Source organism: Artibeus jamaicensis, unplaced genomic scaffold (genome assembly GCF_021234435.1).
Source record: "Artibeus jamaicensis isolate MK-2021 breed Jamaican fruit bat unplaced genomic scaffold, CSHL_Jam_final contig_1284, whole genome shotgun sequence".
In the NCBI taxonomy this organism is placed as follows: Eukaryota; Metazoa; Chordata; class Mammalia; order Chiroptera; family Phyllostomidae; genus Artibeus; species Artibeus jamaicensis.
The window spans coordinates 4,632,086-4,652,019 of record NW_026521249.1 but is presented as its reverse complement, the minus strand read 5'-3'; the positions used below and the strand labels follow the sequence as shown (position 1 = coordinate 4,652,019).

General features: G+C 37.0%; 1 protein-coding gene and 1 pseudogene across 1 annotated transcript in view; one reads left to right on the top strand and one right to left on the bottom strand.

Annotated features, from left to right (window-relative positions):
* THSD7B (thrombospondin type 1 domain containing 7B) overlaps positions 1-19,934 on the bottom strand; it is a 785,104-nt gene that overhangs the window by 664,944 nt on the left and 100,226 nt on the right. The window lies entirely within an intron of this gene.
* Positions 13,795-14,787, top strand: LOC128627665 (procathepsin L-like; annotated as a pseudogene).

Here is a 19,934-nt window from a genome sequence, read left to right as displayed (position 1 = left end):
CTTCCATCTGGCTGACTAAAGAAATACACCAAGCATTTGGGGTTATTCATTAGGTCATAAATTCAGTTTTATTAACAACTAATGAAAACATTTTATAAGATAAAATGACATCTGAAGACACAATGTACCTTTGGGCTAAATGATTTTTTCATAGTTTCCCCTTAGTTCATTTCCTTCTTATTTTTAAATTTTTTTTCAAAACGGACTTCTTAAAATAATTTATTTCTACATGTTCAATTCTCTGTCTACCAAAAAATATTAAGATACACCTCTACCCACTCCTCTATCATTTCCTTTAATAAGACTTAACTCTGGAGAAATAGACATTTTGCAAATAGGAAAAGCACAAATCAAAATTTTGGTCAGAGCATATTTTCCTGATCCAGCCAAAACTAAAATACAATCTTTTTGTGATTATACAAGACTTATGCATACCTTTGTTAGTAACATGAATTTGATATAAAACTATTAAATCTTATTGCCTTAACATCATATAAAATGTATCTGGATATCTGAATCCTACAATAATTGTTGCTGAAACCAAGCCAAATAATACCAACCATGGTCAGAAAAGTATCCCACATGCCATTTTATATTGGATGATGGATATTTGTCTCCAAGATATTAAAAGAATTGATGACAACATCAATCGATCTGGAAGAGAAGTGATATTTAGGTGGTTCATAGTTAAATAAAAAGGTTTCTGGCCTAATTAATTCATGATATATAGTTATTTGTCCAAGTTTTTCATTGGCAATATGGTCTCTATAGAAACCATATTGGCAACAAAATCACTATTGGCATTTACCTTAATTTCTGCTTTGTTACGTTACCACCAACATGGCATAAGAGTGTCACTTTGCAATTTTTATCTCATAATGCTATATCTTTGTGATAATTAGCAGTCCAAGTTAATATTCCAAGTGTAGAATTCAAGGTCTGACCAGGTCAAAAATTTCAATGACCTTTCACTGATGCAAATTTTACATGCCATCTTCCATGAGCTTGTAGTCTTTTTGTGAGTTATTTATTCCCTGATATGGAAATATATTAAATTAGGTACTTGCAGTTTTTTCCAGAAAGCTCCTGCCTTCATTTCTCCATTATGTGGCCAACTGTCTCTATTGGATGTTAATGTGATTTAAATCCACAGGTAACTTTTAATTGCTGAAATACTTCATAGTATAATTTAAGCATTCCTATAATATTGGTATACATTTTAGTTGTCTATATTTTCTAGAATATAATTTAAGCTGCCTGCAATTTCTTCCCTTCAAGTGACAAATGTCTGATTTAACTATAACTTCATTCCCTGCTGCCGTTTTTACCACATGAATATTTACCCTCTTAGAACTCAGACAGCCTACACATTTATACTCAGGAATACCTGTCTGCATGCAAATTTTCACTAGGCATCATAGTGACATAAATTTTTTTTAAGTTGCACTAATAGATTTAAATGCAATACCTTCAAAACTAACAGAACACTATGATTAATTTGCTTGTCATTTACATAGCTAAGAAGAAAATGGTTTGTGCAATAGTGATTTGAGTAAAATTTATATTATTTGTACAAAATAATCTCTTTAAATTGTTTATATTCCAGTGTTTGAAAGCACTGTTCATATAGTTCATGACTGCTGGTTCAAAAATATTCAAATCTATGATAAGATAAAAACACATTTGTGCCTATAGAGCTATAGGGAACATTGAAGACTAGATGATCCAAAAACTGTAAAATGTAAAGTGGTCTACAAGTATGAAACAAGATGTACAATATTCAATTCATTTATATTTGATTAATCAGAATTAACCTGCATTGAGATAAGTTTAAGTATTAAGTTATGTCCTGCTTTCTAAAAGATTTGAGAGAGTTGGCTGTTTTCTTTTTCAGCACTGATGCTGGAGGTCGGGTGCTGAGTGCAGCAGGACCTCGTGGTTCAAAAAAGTAGAAGGAGGATTACAAGAGGCATTCTTCAGTTGCCTTTACACAAATCCCAGGCCATGTCACCAGCAAATATGCATGCTTCTCACAAACACCCCACATTTATTCCTTAGAACAGCTCAGGTGGAAATTCAGTTTGCACATTTTTGAAGTAGTTCTTACTACTTTAGTATTTAAAGGTGTGAAAATGGTTCTCTATTTAATACTATTAGCTCAGATCTTTCTCTTAATTTTAAAAAGATGGAAAGTTTATGATTTATTATAAATCTGTATGTATAGCATAAAATATATGTACACACATATCAAACTTCAAATGAGTTCTCTCCCCACTCTAGGGACACCCAAAACTATCTAATTTGATCAACACTTTATTAGATTTAATTATAAGGCAGAGACAAAAATAAAACCTGTAGAAGGTGGAACTTCAGTTAGTATTATAATGTGACTGTGCTATTTGAAATATATACAAAAGAATCTAGAAAAATAGCTTTTCTTCCTCTTCTCTGTATAATGAAAAGCCAAGATTGTGTGTTCATTCTTCTATAATAGAAGCCAAATTAATTGGTTAGCTTTAAATTCATGAAATTTGGAAACTGCAGAAGTATTTATGACATGGAGTAGCCAACTACAAAGGTATGCAAAAACTTCTATTAAGATACCTCATGTTCCTTCCACAGTAACGTCAGCACATGATTTCTGGTCTCCGAGCATTATAACACCTCACAACTTAACTGATGTGAAAAGTCACCAAAGTAAAAGGATGGGCAGTTTCACCGATAGCGAAGCAAAGCTACTGCCCTCAGGAAAAAAAAGACAGCAGATGATATTTTCTGTATATACTCTCCATTTCTTTTCCCTAGGGGATTCAAACATGAAACAACAGACATGCTTTGACAGGCTTCAGAATCTTTCACCTCCACCAACTGACTTACTCAGAAACATTTGTTGGCTCAAGAGGAAAATTATTGGTAAAATAAATTGGTTGAGTACTGAAATCACATTTTCTTTTAAAAAACCAAGAGGATGGCTTATTATTCTTGATTTTGCTCCTCCTCCCAATAAGAACAATGAACAACTTTTCAAGAATGAGATGCCACTGAGGATCTACCAGGGTGAGATTGAAGCACCCCCCTGAGCCCCAGAGGTGAAGAAAGACTGCATTAAAGGATAAGAGAAGTGGAACATAAAGGTTACCTGTACTGCCCCTCCCCCAGAACAACACAGCACCACAAGGAGAGGTTTCCACTGAGCCCCTGGTTTCTCTAGTGAGTAAGGAAAATCCAGGAGAAGCAACCAGCACCCTGGAATTGTGGGTAGCTTTGCAGGAGCCCTTACTCTGATCACACACTACTGGGATTGCAGGGGAATGTGCAAGGCCCAATCACTTGAAATCTGTGATGAAAAAATGTGAAGAGGCTTGCAATAACCAGCAAACTTGAACATGCAGTGCCCAAGTAGTGATCCCAACCAGTGGCTTTGTTCATCTGCAGAACTAAATTGGGGACACACTCTGCAGGGAACTAAGTGGGGTGCAGATCTGCCTGACTTGAATCCTCCAAGGAAGAGTTTTGCTGACCCTAAAGCCCTGTTTGGCCACACTCAGGCAAGGGATATGTGACTGCCTGACAGAGTGCTGCCCTCTGTGGAGAATGTCTTTTGGCTCCATTTGAATTCTTAGAAGTTGTGTAGGCCAGTGGCACTTGATAACTTGCAGAGCAAATCCAGAGGCTCTGTTCAGTCACGGAACTCAGGGTGCTGGTCAGCTTGAATCAAGACAACAAACAAAGATATGTACTGGCTTTGGAGATGCTTTTCCACCTACACCTCAGCAGGAAATCTAATTCATAGTCCTGGTCATTGCTGAATACAGCCTTCATTCTGCCCAACAGGCAAACCAGACCAGAGAATTCAGGAACCTGCACAGCCCATTTAACAGCCCCATATCCAGTGGCACTTGGACTGAGAGCAGAGCCATTGCTTTTCTCATCTGCAGAGCAACACAGTTGGCCTCACCTGACCAGAAAATTCAGTGCACACTCTGGCTTAATTTGGATCTCCAAACATTAAGCTGTATAGCCCTGGGTCCAACACTGATGTTCTACAAAAGCAGGAAAGCCAGTTCATAACTCCATTCACACCTTAATTTAATACCCAGTCCCAACCATCTAGTAAGCCTGACTGGAGAATCCAGGCAGCCTCAGAGCCCAACCTACAGCATCACTTGAGTAGGAAACCAAGCCAGCAGCCCTATCTAAATGTTCTCAGCCAGTGGTACACCCACCCCCATCTCCATCTTCAGAGTTTGAAGAGTTGCTTTGCCTCAAAACAGCAAATTATATAGGAGGCCTACCTGCCCAAGGACTTTAACAGAAGAAACATCCAGAAACCCAAGTTTGACAAAGCAAACTTGTAAAGTCTGGAAGCAAAGTCCAATTATTCAAATATGCAGATATCAATGTAAGGAAACAAGGACCATGAAAAATCAGGTAAATATGACACCATTAAAAGAAATGAATAAAGCTCCAATAAATGACCCTAAGAAAATAGAGATCTATGAACTGTGTGACAGATAATTCAGAATAATACTCTTAAGAAATTTTAGTGAACTCCAAAAAGCACAGATGGGCAACTAAATGACATTAAAAAACAACATATTGAAAAAAAGAAAGTCAACAAATAAATAGCAACCATCAAAAAATCCTAGAATCAAAGTGAACTAAAGAATTAAATACAGTTTCAAAGGTAGACTCAACCAAGTAGAACACAGAATCAGTGGCTGAAAATATAGAACTTGACTTACAGAGAGCAGAGGGCTAACAGCTGTCAAGAGTGGAAAGGCTAGAGGGTGGAAGAATTAAGCAAAAATGATAAAAAGAGAAATAACCCATGGAAATGAACAACAGGACAACAGCGTGGTGATTGCCAGGGAGAAGCAGAGTGGGTGCAGATAGAGGAGGGTATGGGATAAATGGTTATGCAAGGAGACTTGACTTGGGGTGGTGAGCACACAATACAGTATACAGATGATGTATTGTAGAATTGTGCACCTGAAACCTGTATACTTTTGTTAACCAGTGTCGCCCCAGTAAATTCAATAGAAAGGGGAAAGAAAAAAATTACCCAGTCAGAGGATCAAAAGAAAAAGAAGAGTTAAGAAAGCCTATAAGGGTTATGGGACATAATGAAAAGTAATGATATTTGCATTACGGGAATTCTGGGAAAAAAGAAAAAGTACATTTAATGCATTAGTGGCTGAAAATTTCCCACATGTGGGGGCGGAAATGGACATATATATCCATGAGGCCCAAAGGACTCCAAACAGTTTGAACTTGAATGGGACTCACTGAGAAATATTTAACTAAATTTTCAAGTCAAAGACAAAGGGACAGATTGACAAAAATAGGGGATTTTAACTCCCCATTTACATCAATGGATAATTCTTCCAAAACAAAAATCAACAAAAAGACAATGGCCTTAAATGACACACCAGCTCAAATGGCTTTAATTGATATCTTCAGAGCATTTCATCCCAAAGCAACAGAATGCGTATTTTTTCAAGAGCAGCAAGAGAACAGAGAGAAGTTACATACCAGGGAATTCCATAAGACTACTGGAAAACTTCTCAACAAAAAGTTTTTGGCCAGGAAAGAACAAGATGTCATATTTAAAATGTTAAACAAAAATAACTCACAGCCAAGAATTCTATACCCAGCAAAACTGTCCTTCAGAAATAAAAGAGGGAAACAGACTTCCTCCATAAAACAAGACCTGAAGAAGTTCCTTACCACCAGATCTGCCTTATAAGAAATGCGAAAGGAATTCTTTGAGTTAAAGGAAAAGAATGCTAACCAACATCATCAAAACATAAAAAGATACTATAAATGTCACTGGTAATGGTATATACATAGTTATATTAGATTCTGTAATATGGTAATAATGGTGCATAGTTTATTTACAACTCCAGCTAAAACTTTTTTAAGTAGAGTAAAAAGCAATAACTACAATAATTTGTTATTAGTTATATTATATGAAAAAACATTTAGATTGTGACAGCTATAAGCTAAAGTGTGAGAGGAGAATATAAAAGTATAAAGCTTATTAATTCTGTTGAAGTTATACTGTTATGAGTTTAAAATAGGGTATTATCATGTTAAGGTATTTTATCTAAGCCTCAGGGTAACCACAAGGGAAAATCCTGTGGTATTTACACAAAATATATGATAAAGAAGTCAAAACATACTAATACTGAGAGAAATCAAAATACACACACGCGAAAGAAAACAGGATGAGAGCAAGGATCAACAGAACTACAAAACAACCAGAACACAATTAATAAAATGAAAACAAGTTCTTACCTAGCAATACTTACTTTAAACAAAGCAAATTAAATTCTCTAAACAAAAGACAGAGGATGGCTGAAGAGGTTTTAAAAAAAAAAGAAGATAAGAAGATATGCTATCTACAAGAGACTCACTTTAGCCTAATGACACACAAAGTGAAAGTAGAGATGAAAAAAGACATCTCAAGGGAATGGTAAAAAAAAATAAAACACACACAAGTGGTAGTTATATTAGACAAAATAAAATAAAAACATGGTAGAAAGAAACAAAGAAGATCATCATATAATGATAAAGGGAAAAATATATCAAGAAATACAGCCCTGGCTGGTGTAGCTCAGTGGATTGAGCACAGAACTGCGAACTAAGGGATTGTGGTTCAATTCCCAGTCAGGGCACATGCAGGAGTTGCAGGCCAGTTCCCAGTGGGGAATGCACGAGAGGCAACCATACATTGATGTTTCTCTCCCTCTCTCCTTCCCTTCCCCTCTAAAGATAAATGAATAAAATCATTTAAAAAAGAAATATAATAACCACACATATGTATGTTCCCTACATTGAAACACCTACATATTTAAAGCAAAAACTAGCAGAGCTAAAATAAAAATAAACACTAACACAATAATAGATGGGGACTTAAATATCCCGTTCACAACAATGGGTAGATCACCCAGACAGAATCAATAATAAAACTGGGGATTTGAACAACATTTTGGACCAAGTAGATATAGCAGACACAAAATAGAACCTTCTATTCAACAGCAGCAGAATACACATTCTTTCAAGTGAACATGGAATATTTTCTAGAATAGACCATATATCGTGCTACAAAACAAGTCTTAGCAAATTGAAGAACACTGAAATCAAATCAAGTATCCTCTCTGACCATAGTGGCATAAAACTAGAAGTCAAAGAAAACAGGAAAATTTACAAACATATGAAAATTAAACAAAATTCTCCTGAACAATCAGTGGATACAAGAAAAATGAGGTGATATTAGACAGTTTGTTGAGACAAACAATGTTAGAACTCAGGAAACACAGGTTAGGAATATTAGGTTAGGAAACCCAACATAACCATACTTGTGGGATGCAACAAAAGCACTTTTAAATGGGACTTTCATAACAATAAATAACTTTATTAAGAATCAAGAAGATCCCAAATAAACAACCTAACTCAACACCTTAATGAATAACAAAGAACAAAGTGGAAGAAAGAAAATAATAATAAAGCTTAGAGTAGAAATTAAAAATAGAGAACAAAAAACAATAAAAAAATAGTCAAACTAGAATTTGGTTCTTTGAAATAATAAAATTGACAAACCTTTAGCTAGACTAACCAAGAAAAATAGGAAAAAAATCAACATAATTATAAATATAAAAGGAGAAAGTACAATGGATATGACATAAATCTGAAGGGCCATAAGAGACTACTATGAACAACTATATGCCAACAAACTTAGAAAAAAATTCTAAAAATTTAGAAACAACCTCCTTATCAAGACTGAATCAGGAAGAAAAAGAAAATCTAAATATATCAATTATAGTAAATATAATGAATAAGTAATCTAATCTCTCCCAGAAATAAGCTCAGGATGAGATGGCTTCACTGGTGAATTTTATTAAACATTTAAGGAAGAATTAACACCAATCCTTCTGAAACTCTTCCAAAAAACTGAAGAGGAGGGAACCCCCCAAAATTCATTTTATAAGGCCAGCATTGTCCTGACACCAACAATGCTACTAGAAAAGAAAACTACAGGCCAATGTCCCTGATAAATACAGATGTAAAAATTCTTCATAAAATATTAGCAAACCAACTTCAGGAACACATTAAAAAGATCATCTACCATTATCAAGTGGGATTTATCCCTGGGATGCAAGGATGGTTCAACATGACATGGGAAAATAATATAATGAAGGAAAAGCATGATATGATCATCTCAATTTATAGAGAAAAATCACTTGACAAAATTAACATTCAGTCATGTTAAAAACTCCTAACAAATTACACATAGAAGAAATATATCTCAACATAAAGGATAGTCTCTTCTCCCATTCTAGTCAACATAATACTAGAAGTCCTAGCTAGAGCATTCAGCAAGCAAAAGAAATCAAAGATATCAGAATTGGAAAAAAAAAAGTAAAACTATATTTTTGAACAGTATAATTTTACACAGGGAAAATCTTGAAGACTCAACAGTCAAAAAAAAAACCCAGATTCAATCAGAAAATTTGGTCAAATAGAATATAAAGTTAACATACAAAATCAGCAGCATTCTATACACTTACATCAAATTTTCTGTAAAAATAAAGAAAGAAATTGATCTCATTTATATTGCATCTGAAACAAAAAAATACTTTAAGGACTTCTGCCAAGATGGATGAGTAAGTGGAAACACCTTGCATCTGCGCACAACCAAATCTAAAAACAACAAAGTTTTAACAACAATAAACGCAACCAAACCACACAGAAAATCGACAATACAGAGTCCAAAAACAACGAAATGCTCAGCTGAACTGGTAAGAGGGGCAAAGCCAGCTGCGGAGCAGGTTGGCCAAAAAGATCCCTGAGGGAGGTGGTGCGCAGACAGCCGAAGGCACGAATCCCCGGTGCGGGCTAGCTATGGTCGGACACAGGGAAGAGGCGTGGCTGTCTGTCTGAGGTCGGTCGTGCATTTGCGTGCAGATAAACCAGTGAAGAGGCAAGCATTGAGACTGCACAGCCCAGGGTAGCAGGCTCACACATTTCCGCTCAGATAAATAGGCGGGGGCCAGCGGTGGAACAGACTGGGCAAGCAGAGTGGATCTCCATTGCTCCCTCTTTGACTCCGCCCCCACATACAGCAAATTAAGAGGACAGCTAGATCAGGAGTGAACCATAGAAATGAAGATCACGTGGAGGATTAGCAACAGGGGAGTGGGAGGAGGAGAAGGGGGGAGAAGGTAGCATAGACGGTAGGTAGAAAATAGGGGGAGGGTAAGAATAGTAGGGGAAATACAGAATCTAAAGAACTTGAGACACATGCTCATGAACTAAAGGGGGAGAATGGTGGGGGAGCGGTGTGAGGGGAGTGGAGGGGGGGAATAGAACAAATGTAATGGCATAATCAATAAAAAATGTTAAAAAATACTTAAAGGAAGTGGAGGATCACTATTCTAAAAACTGTAAGACACTGAACCCATAAATTCAATGTATTCCCTATTAAGAATACAATGGCATTTTTTCAGAAATATAAAAAATACATTCCTAAAACTTATATGGAACCAATAAAAGACCCTGAAATAGACCCCAAAAAAATGCCTTAGAAAGAAAAACAAAACAAGAGGCATCATACTTCAATTTCAAGCTATACTAAAACATTATAGTCATCAAAAGAGTATGATATTTGGTATTGTGATCCCTCCTACTTTGTTCTTTCTCAAAAGAGCAGCTGCTATTTGGGCTCCTTTATGGTTCCATATAAATTTTTGAAGTGTTTGTTCTATGTCTGTGAAATATGCCATTGGTACTTTAATAGGTATTGCATTGAATCCGTATATTGCTTTTGGTAGTATGGACATTTTGATGATGTTAATTCTTCCAATCTATGAAGAAGGTATATGTTTCCATTTGTTTGTGTCTTCCTTGATTTCTTTCTTCAGGGCTGTGTAGTTTTCTGCATACAGGTCTTTTACCTCCTTAGTTGGGTTTACTCCCAGATATTTTATTTTTCTTTTTGCTATATCGAATGGGATTTTTTCCTTGATTCCTGCTTCTGCTGATTCATTGTTGGTATACAAAAATGCCTTTGATTTCTGGATATTGACTTTGTAACCAACTGTTTTGCCAAATTCATTAATTAGTTCGAGCAGTTTTTGGGTAGAGTCTATAGGATTTTCCATATACACTATCATGTCATCTGCAAACAGTGACAGTTTTGCTTCTGTAATCAAAACAGCCTGGTACTGGCATAAAAACAGGCACATAGACCAATGGAACAGAACGGAGAGCCCAAAAATCAACCCAACTCTCTACAGTCAATTAATATTTGACAAAGGGGGCAGTAACATAAAATGGAGTAAAGATAGCCTCTTCAACAAATGGTGTTGGGAAAACTGGACAGCTACGTGCAAAAAATGAAACTTGAGCACAGACTTACACCATACACCATTCAAGGTGGATAAAAGACTTAAATGTAAGCCGTGACACCATTAAAGTCCTAGAGGAGAACATTGGCAGGAAAATCTCAGATATTTCACGCAGCAACTTTTTTACTGATATGTCCCCTAGAGTAAGGAATATAAAGGAAAGAATAAACAAATGGGATCTCATCAAAATAAAAAGCTTCTGTGTGGCTAAAGAAACTGTATGGGAAAACATATTTGCCAATGATACCTCAGACAAAGGTTTAATCTCCAAAATATACAAAGAACTTACAAGACTCCACTCTAGGAAGACATCCAACCCAATTAAAAAATGGGAAAGGGACTTGAACAGACACTTCTCCAAGGAGGACATACAGAACATTCAGAGACACATGAAGAGATGCTCAATATCCTTAGCTATCAGAGAGATGCAAATTAAAACCACAATGAGATACCACTTTACACCAGTCAGGATGGCTATCATAAACAAAGCAACAAACAACAAATGTTGGAGAGGGTGTGGGGAAAAGGGGTCCTTAGTCCACTGTTGGTGGGATTGCAGACTGGTACAACCATTATGGAAAACAGTATGGAATTTTCTCAGAAAAATAAAAATCTACCTGCCTTTTGACCCAGCAATTCCACTGCTGGGATTATATCCTAAGAATCCTAAAACATCAATTTCAAAAAACCTATGCACCCCAATGTTCATAGCAGCACAATTTACAATAGCCAACAGTTGGAAGCAACCTAGGTGCCCATCAGTAAATGAATGGAGCAAAAAATTGTGGTACATATACACAATGGAATTCTATGCTGCAGAGAGAAAGGGAGCTACTACCTTTTGCAACAACATGGATGGAATTGGAAAGCATTATGCTGAGTGAAATAGGCCAGGTGCTGAAAGACAAATACCATATGATCTCACCTTTAATAGGAAGCTAAACAACAAAACAAACCAGCAAGCAGAAAAAAAAAAACCCCAAAAAAACAAAGACACTGAAATAGAGAACAAGGGGATAGTGACCAGAGGGGAGAAGGAAGGGAAGTTAAGGGGAAAAAGGGGGAGGGATTTGGAAGAACAAATAGGAAGGACACAGGGAAGAGAGCTAAGAGGGGTGGAAATGGGAGGGAGGTGGGGAGCAAGGGGCGGGGGAGGCTGGGATGGGAAAAATAGACAAAAAACTGTACTTGAAAAATAACTAAATAAAATTAATTAAAAATTTTAAAAAAGAGTATGATATTGTCATAAAAATAAACAAATAGAGGAATGAAGCAGAACTGAGAGCTCAGAAAGAAACCCAGGTATATACAGTTGACTCACATTTGACAAGGGGACCTAGAATATTTAATGGAGAAAAGATTGCCTTATCAATAAATGGTTCTTGGCTAATTGGATATTAACATATAAAAGTGAAACTGTACTTATACCACTCACAAAAATTAACTCAAAAAGGATTAAAGACTTAAATGTAAGTCCTGAAACCATGAAAATCCTAGAATAAAACATACGAATAAAGCTCCTTGACATGGGTCTTACTAATGATTTTTTTAATTGTTGACACTATTACAGATGTCCCTCATTTCTTCCTCTTCATCCCCCTCTACCCAGCCCCTACCCCAGCCTTCACCACTTTGTTTTCTGTATCCATGGGCTATGCATACATCTACTTTGGCTACTTTCTTCCTGTCCCCCCAACACCTCCCCTCTGAGATCTGTCAGTCTGTCCATGTACCCTTGCCTCTGGTCACATTTTGTTCACCAGTTTATTTTGCTCACTAGATTCCATATTTAAGAGAGATCATACTGTATTTGTCTCTCTCTAATTGGTTTATTGTGGTTAGCATAGTAATCTCCAGGTCTGACCATGCTGTCACAAAGGGTAAGAGTTCTTTGTTTTTTACAGCATAGCCATATTCCATTGGGTAAATGCACCATGCTTTTCTTTTTTAATTTTAAAAGTTTTTAAAATTTTTTTATTTTATATTTTTATTGTTCATGCACAATTGTCTCCATTTTCCCACCACCATTTCCACCACCCCCCCACTCCTTTCACCTCCCACAGTCAATCCTTCCCTGCTTTGGCTTTGTCCATGGGTCCTTTATACACGTTCCTTGGTGACTCTTTCCCTTCTTCCCTCTGGTCACTGTCAGGTTGTTCTTTATTTCCATTGTCTCTGGTTCTGTTTTGCTTGCTTGTTTGTTTTGCTAAGTGAAGTAAGCCAGGAAGTGAAAGGCAAATACCATATCATCTCATTTGTAAGTGGAACCTAATCAATGCACCATGCTTTCTAATCCACTCTTAAACTGTTGGGCACTTGGGTTGTTTCCAGATCTTGGCTGTGGTAAATAACGCTGCTGTGAATGCAGGGCTGCATGTATTCTTTCTGATTGGTGTTTTGGGATTCTTAGGATTTATTCCAAGAAATGGGATCATTGGGTCTGACACCTAAAGCACAAGCAACAACATCAAAAATAAACAAGTGGGACTACATCAAACAAAAAAGCTTCTGAACAGCAACAGAAACCATCAGAAAAAAACTACAAAATGGGGCGGGTAGTTTTCAAACTGTATATCTAATGAGGTGTTAATATTCAAAATATATAAAGAACTTATAAAACTCAATAGCAAAAGGAAAAATTAAAATGGGTAAAAGACCTGAACAGACTTGCTTTCAAAGATACACAAAAGCCAACATAAAAAGATGCTCAACATCACTAGTCACTAGAGAAATGCAAATTAAAAACACAATGTGATATCTCCTCATGCCTGTTAGAATGGCCATCAAATATGTAATTTTCCCTGTGAAGTATCCTGTTCTTTTGTATTTCACTGACTTTTTAAAAATCTATGATAGGGAGCATATTGATAGACTTTAGTAATACCCACCAACCCCTCAGTAAGTAGCTGTTTACTTAAGAAAAATAATGTGATTTGCAGAATAAAAAACTAGAGTGGTTCTTTCAGAATAACGGGTATGCGAGAGAGAGGGAGTGCATGTGCACACTTCTAGTTTTACACAAAACCATCTTGAATTTTTATAATAATGACATATTTTTCTTTCAACTGATGAAAAAAGTAATTTGCTACAAAGTTAGCAATTAATGTTGGCTTTGTATCTTTTCACAATCAAAACACTAAAACAGAGCTGGAACTCTGCAACTGACTGCACTGCTTGCAAGAGGCAGCACTGAGGGGTGGGGAGGTAAAGGACATTTCTCTGGCATCGGTGGAAGAGGACAGACAGGTTAGGGTTTTGAGAGAGTTCATAAAATTTCTATGATCTTCTTAATAAAAATAAGCAGTCTAAGGCTTTGGAGATCCCTGGACCTGTATGTGCTGACTGTGCTTGAGCAGCTGCTCCCACCACAGGTTTCTGAACCATGAATCCTTCACTCCTTCTGACCACCGTTCACTTGGGAATTGCCTCAGCTGCACCAAAATCTGATCACAGTTTAGTTGCATAGTGGAACTGGTGGCAGGCAACACAGAAAACTAGATAATGAGAATGATGAAGCACAGAGGAGAACAATGTGGGAAAAGAATACCAAAATGAATCAACTGTAAAGTCAAGAATATAGCCAAGGGAAATATAACTTCACCATGGCAATGAATGCTTTTGGCGATATGACCAAAGAAGAATTCAAGCAGGTGTAGAATGCCCTTCAAAACCAGAAGGAAGGAAATAGGAAGTGTTCCAAGAACTTCCCTTTGCTGAGGTCCCAACATCTGTGAGTGGAAGAGAGAAAGGCTATGTAACTCTTGTGAAGGACTGTGGTCAGTGCGGTTCTTGCTGGGCTTTTAGTGCAACTGGTGCCCTTGAAGCACTCATATTCCAGAAAACTGGCAAACTGTTTCACTGGGTGACTAGAACCCGGTGGACTGTTCTCAGTCTCAATGCAGTGAGGGTTGCAACGGTGGCCTGAGAGATAATGCCCTCTAGTATGTTGAGGACAACACAAGCCTGGACGCGGATGAATCCCATCCATAGCATATAAGAGATTTATCCTGCAAAAACAAGTCAGAGTTCCGCTGCCAATGGCACTGGCTTCAGAGACATTCATAAGCAGGAGAGGTCCTTCATGAAAGCAGTGACAAGTGTGGTGTTCTGTTGATACACATGCAAGTTGTAGATCTCCCCAGTTTTATTTTAAAAAATCATTGATGATGAAGCAGAATGCAGCACTGAAAACCTAGATTGTGGAGTTCTGGTGGTTCGCTATGGCTTTGAAGTAGTGGAATGGAATAAGAATAAGTACAAGATTGTCGAGAAAAGCTGGGATACAGCTTGGAGCATGGATGGCTACATGAAAATGGCCAAAGACTGAAACAACCACTTTGGAATTGCCACCACAGCCAGCTATCCTACTGTGTGAGAGGATGGTGGTTAAGAGAGATGTGATTAAGAATAGAATATCCAGAGGTGAAATTTGTCTTATGACTGACCAGACCCATTGTGAGAGATAAAGCACTGGAATCACTGAGGATCTAAGCTGTAATTTGAATTGTGCGACATTTTACACTGGAAAAGGTTACTACTTCTTTATTGTGAAAACAGTTTTGTATGATTGACTTGCCTAATAACTTTCAAGTTTTGATGTCTTAAAAGGATGTGTAAAGTTTCATCTTTTAAAACTTAATTGAAAAGTAAAAAAAATGTAATGTAGCCTAGAAATTAAAATGCTATAAAGTCAGGTAAATGTCAGATTAGAATCTTAGTTCTGCCACATGCATTGTTTAATTACGGGCATATTACTGCACTGCTCTGTGACTCTTTTCCCTTGTCCATAGATGAAACTGATAATGTTCAATTCACCTGAGAATTAGCTATAATAACTGATGAGCTGATGAATGCACAGACAGGCCTCATACAGAGTGGGTTTATGGTAAGTAGATGCATATGAAGAATATTTCTAGGTGAAGAAGGTCATCTGAAGATGGTACTTCAAAGAAATTCATATGAACACCAGAGATTTTTCAGTCCTGCAAAGAAAGAGACCCTCTCATTTAATGATTTCGTATTTTCATGGCTGCTGTGCTAGGCCTTGAACATTGCTTCATATCTAATAGGAGATTCGTGGTCACTGACTTCAAGAATTTAAAGTCTTCTCTTATTATACCCCTATTACCTTTTTAGTGGATTCACTCTTCAAATTATGTTAAAGGCAAGAAACATAATAACCTGCTCCCCCCCTCTCCTCTAAGCACTTAATCAAGCCACTTCTCATTCCTGGAACTTCCTTAGCAAAACTTTCAACCTTCCTCTTTCAAGATTTTTCTGCAGAAGCACAACTCCAAGACAATCAGACTGTCTCAGAGTTTTGCATGCTAAGAATTTATGAAAAGCAACATATGGTCACTTCCATTCCAGTACACAGAAAATCAGCCTCTAGTTCAACTCTTCTCATTAGACAGATCAGCATATAGTTATTAACTGACTGACAAATCAATAAATAAAGAGATTTCCTAGTGAAAAATGTTAAACATTTGAAAAGTTCAACTGGATAAAAGGCTGAGTTGGTACATGAAGGTTAACTTATTCAGACACTGTATAAATAAAGTTCAATGACTTTTTAAAAATAATTGACACCCCTGCTATGGGTTCTTGCTTTCCATTCCTAAAAAGAGAGCCACTCTCTCTACCTTTTATTTTCCAACTGAAATCTAAATATGATATAAGAAGTATAAGAAAAATCTGAGCACAAAACTGCAAAGTTAACATAATGCAGACAAATGTAATTTTAAAAGTGATGGGAATGGAGGGAAAAGAATTAAAGCAAAAGAGAGGGGGGAAAAGAAGAAATAGGAGTAATGACATGGAATCATATATATAAATTAATGTAAAAAACAGAAAATAAAAAAGTGCTACAATGAGATGGACAGATGTGAACAGAATGAACCCTGTTGAGAATTCCATTAATGTTAGATGTCATGGAGAATGATGGGAGACAAAGAGTAAAAGCCAGAGACATGGTCCCTGTTTTCCAAGAACTTATTCATTAACTGAGGAGTGGAAGGGGCACATACATGAAGAAAGTGTTAAAAAAAGAAAACCTCCAAAGACCAAAGAGGAAATATATATGCTGAGATAGAGCAGGTAAAAGGAAAGGGCATGGACTTCAAAGTCTCCTGGGTCCTATTCTGATGCTGAAGGGGTCCCATAATCTTGTACAGCTCAGGTAACCCACTCTGAATCTCAGGTTTCTCATCTGTAATGTGTGGAGATTTTACTACCTGATCTCAAAGATACTTAGAGTGCTCTATGTTTCTAGTTCACAGAGGATGCATAGCTCATAACCTTGTTGTAAAACTTCTTGAAAGAAAATAATTCCAAGGAGGAACTTAAAGGAGGGGTGTGAATGGATAGTGACAGAGTGTTAAAGAGGAAATCCCAGACAAAGCAAAAATCCAAAGCTAGAAATGAGAGTCCTATGTGAAAGGCAAAGCTTGTAACTGCTGGGTTGAAATGTGGACTTGGAGGAAATAACAGTAATGAAATGGAAAAGAGAGTAGGGGCTTGGAGACCAACTGCTCAGTTTAAGACAGGGCAACGGCAAGCATGCATAGGAATGAAATAATCAAGATAGTATCTGAAGAATGAGCAAAATTATTTTTAAAGGCAAAATGAAACATTTTGATAAAGGCTAACAGAAATTGAAATGCAATTAAAAGTCAGAAAAGCAGAAAAATAGCTCTTGGGTTGGTACAGAGGGAAGTAAGGTAAGTAGGAGTGAGAAAATGAATGAGCAGCTGATTTAGAAAAAGTAGATTAAGTTTAGAATGTAAATAAAGAGTCAAAATTTAAGTATTGCTTCTGAATTGAAGCCTTCAGCACTGCATCGAGAAGGACATTTCGGGATCATTAACACAGCCGGGAGAGTTGGGATTCTGTCATGGCTTTTGCTGCCGAACTCAAAATATCTCTATGCAGGAGGAGTGTGGAAGGGGAAGTGAAATTATTGGGGAATTCTAGTGAAATATTTATTCCTCTTGAGGTTGAAAGCAATTAATTGGTCTAAAAGTGGACTTCCAGCAATACTAAATGCAATGCAATCCTAACAATAATTACCTGAGCTAAAATTTAGGGACTGTCTCATTTAGTGGTTTTTTAAAATATTTTATTTATTTACCTTTAGAGGGGAAGGGAAGGAGAGAGGGAGAGAAATATCAATGTGTGGTTCCCTCTCCTGCGTCCCCCGCTGGGAACTGGCCTGCAGCCCCTGCATGTGCCCTAACTGGGAATTGAACCGCAATCCTCTGGTTCACAGGCCCGCACTCAATCCACTGAGCTACGCCAGCCAGGGACTCATCCCATGTTTTAAAGGCACTGTATCATTTAGTGATTTCTATGGAAAGATGGGAAGAGATGTAGGTGGCCAGAAAGTATGATTCTATCCAGTTCATCCTTTCTTCATTTACATATGACAGCCAATCCTTCTAATAAGAAAGAGTGTTGAAGAGTCAGGCCCTGAAGACAAAAGAATACTCTTCCTGCCTTGTCACCAAACCAGAGAAGTACCTGTGGAAGTGTCATTGCCACCTCACACAGGAGATCCACGTGTATCTACAGCATTAAAAAGAAATTAGGGAAATGTCAAACTGAAAAGGACTGCAGCGCATGAAAGTTAAATGAGACAATATCATAGAACACATGCTCTTGAAACCTTCATGCTTTCATTTTTATTCTATAATGTAAATATAATATTACTGCTTGGAGGGTGGGTGAGGAACAGCTGAGGAGACTTGAGTCCTCATGAGGAGTAAAATAAGGAAACATCACTCATATTTATAATTAGCTAGATCATTTCTGTAACAACTATGGGAGACACCCTTTCAAAATGCAATGGCTTATTGTTAAGGTTTCTTTCCAGCAAAAAAAAAATAAAATAAAAACATCTGCAAAGGTATGCCTGGTAGTTCTCTAATTAATGATCAAAAATGCATTTACTTCAGCATAATTTCACATTTTCATGTAAAGTTTTATTTGATTGTAATTAGCATAGACTACAGAACTTAATTAGGACTAATCATTCCTTAATGCAATCAGAATCCCAGAAGAACAATATAAACAGGTTTTTATTAGTAGTAGTGATGCAAACTGTAAAATATAGAGCCAATTAACCTGTAGCAATGCTTCCAAAATATAAAATAAAAATAAATGATGAGTGCATTACCAAACAGCTTCGTGAGTACACTAAGAACATAATAACAGAGTTAATAATCAAACCCCACAGGATCAGTTTTCCTCCTTAGCTGCTAAAGATAGCAGTGGCAACTGTGATGTATGTTAAAATATGCTACCTCTTAATGACGATAAGCATTAAAAGACTTTCAAGACACTGCAGGTTCTATGATGTCAACACAGCTCTCCACTTAAATTCTGAGAGATAGGAAAGGCCATAATTTCTAGGTCACATAATGAAATTCTGTTTTAGTCACCTTATGTTTTAAAAAGTTAAATGTAGGGGAGAGAAGAGGGGAGGACTTAGTAAACATGTCTGCTTGGCAATTTTCAGAGCATAAGGACAACTGTTTTTCTCCTGTCCGTTTATATCCTAAGTTTGTGTATTTGCTCTTTCAGCCTCAGGAAAGGGTTTTTAACACCCCTGGAGGGAAACTGGTAGCCAATATCTGCAGTAAGACATTCCTGTTACAATTTATGAAAGGAAAGTAAATGTAATTTGTCTTAACATAGAACTCTCTAATAAAATTTCTCCGTTGAGTTGGAATTCACCCTAAAATATCTGAAATATTTTCCACAATTTGACTTGAAATTCCAACTGTTCTCTATTTCCAAACAGCACCAAAATGAGCACGTTAGCACCAGGCAGATTCTCTTGACTGAGCCTCAAATCAAAAGGTGAAAGCACGAACTGGTACACAACTTCTACCGCACCAAAATTACTTCCCAACCAGAATTTAGTGAGACATTAACAGGAAGGTGCAGTCTCTGAAGTATGTAATTTAAAGAGTATGCTCATGCTTCTTAAATATTGTTAGTCTCTCCTCACAATGTTGCAGATGCACAACAGCTTGCTGGTGAGACAGATGCCCAGATCATATGCTAGGAGAGCAGGGAGCAGACTTTTAGATTCGGTGAATTAACTAATTTCCTACCTGCTGCCACAGCTTTTCAGTATTTCTAGGGTGAGTTCGGCCAAGTTCATATTGAGACACAAAAAGGATAAATCAAAACTCCCATCATGCTTGAACAAATAACAAGATCTCTGGCTCAAATCAATTGTCCTCCACTTTTACCCAGAACCTTCCTAGATCTTTTTCTTTTTTTTTTCAGTCAACACACAAATTCAATATGCTCAGCTTTTTACTAACTATGACTTAACAGAGCTGATTAAAAGGATTCACTGGGAATTTTAAAGGACTTGTTTATTTGGGACAGTTGTACGGTCTCCATTTTAGTCACCTCCTTTGTGCTCAGAAGACTCTGTGCTCAGAGAGAGTGAGACCAAAGACATGGTTGCTGTCTTTACGAAACATCAGTTGTTTCCTGAGGAAACACTGA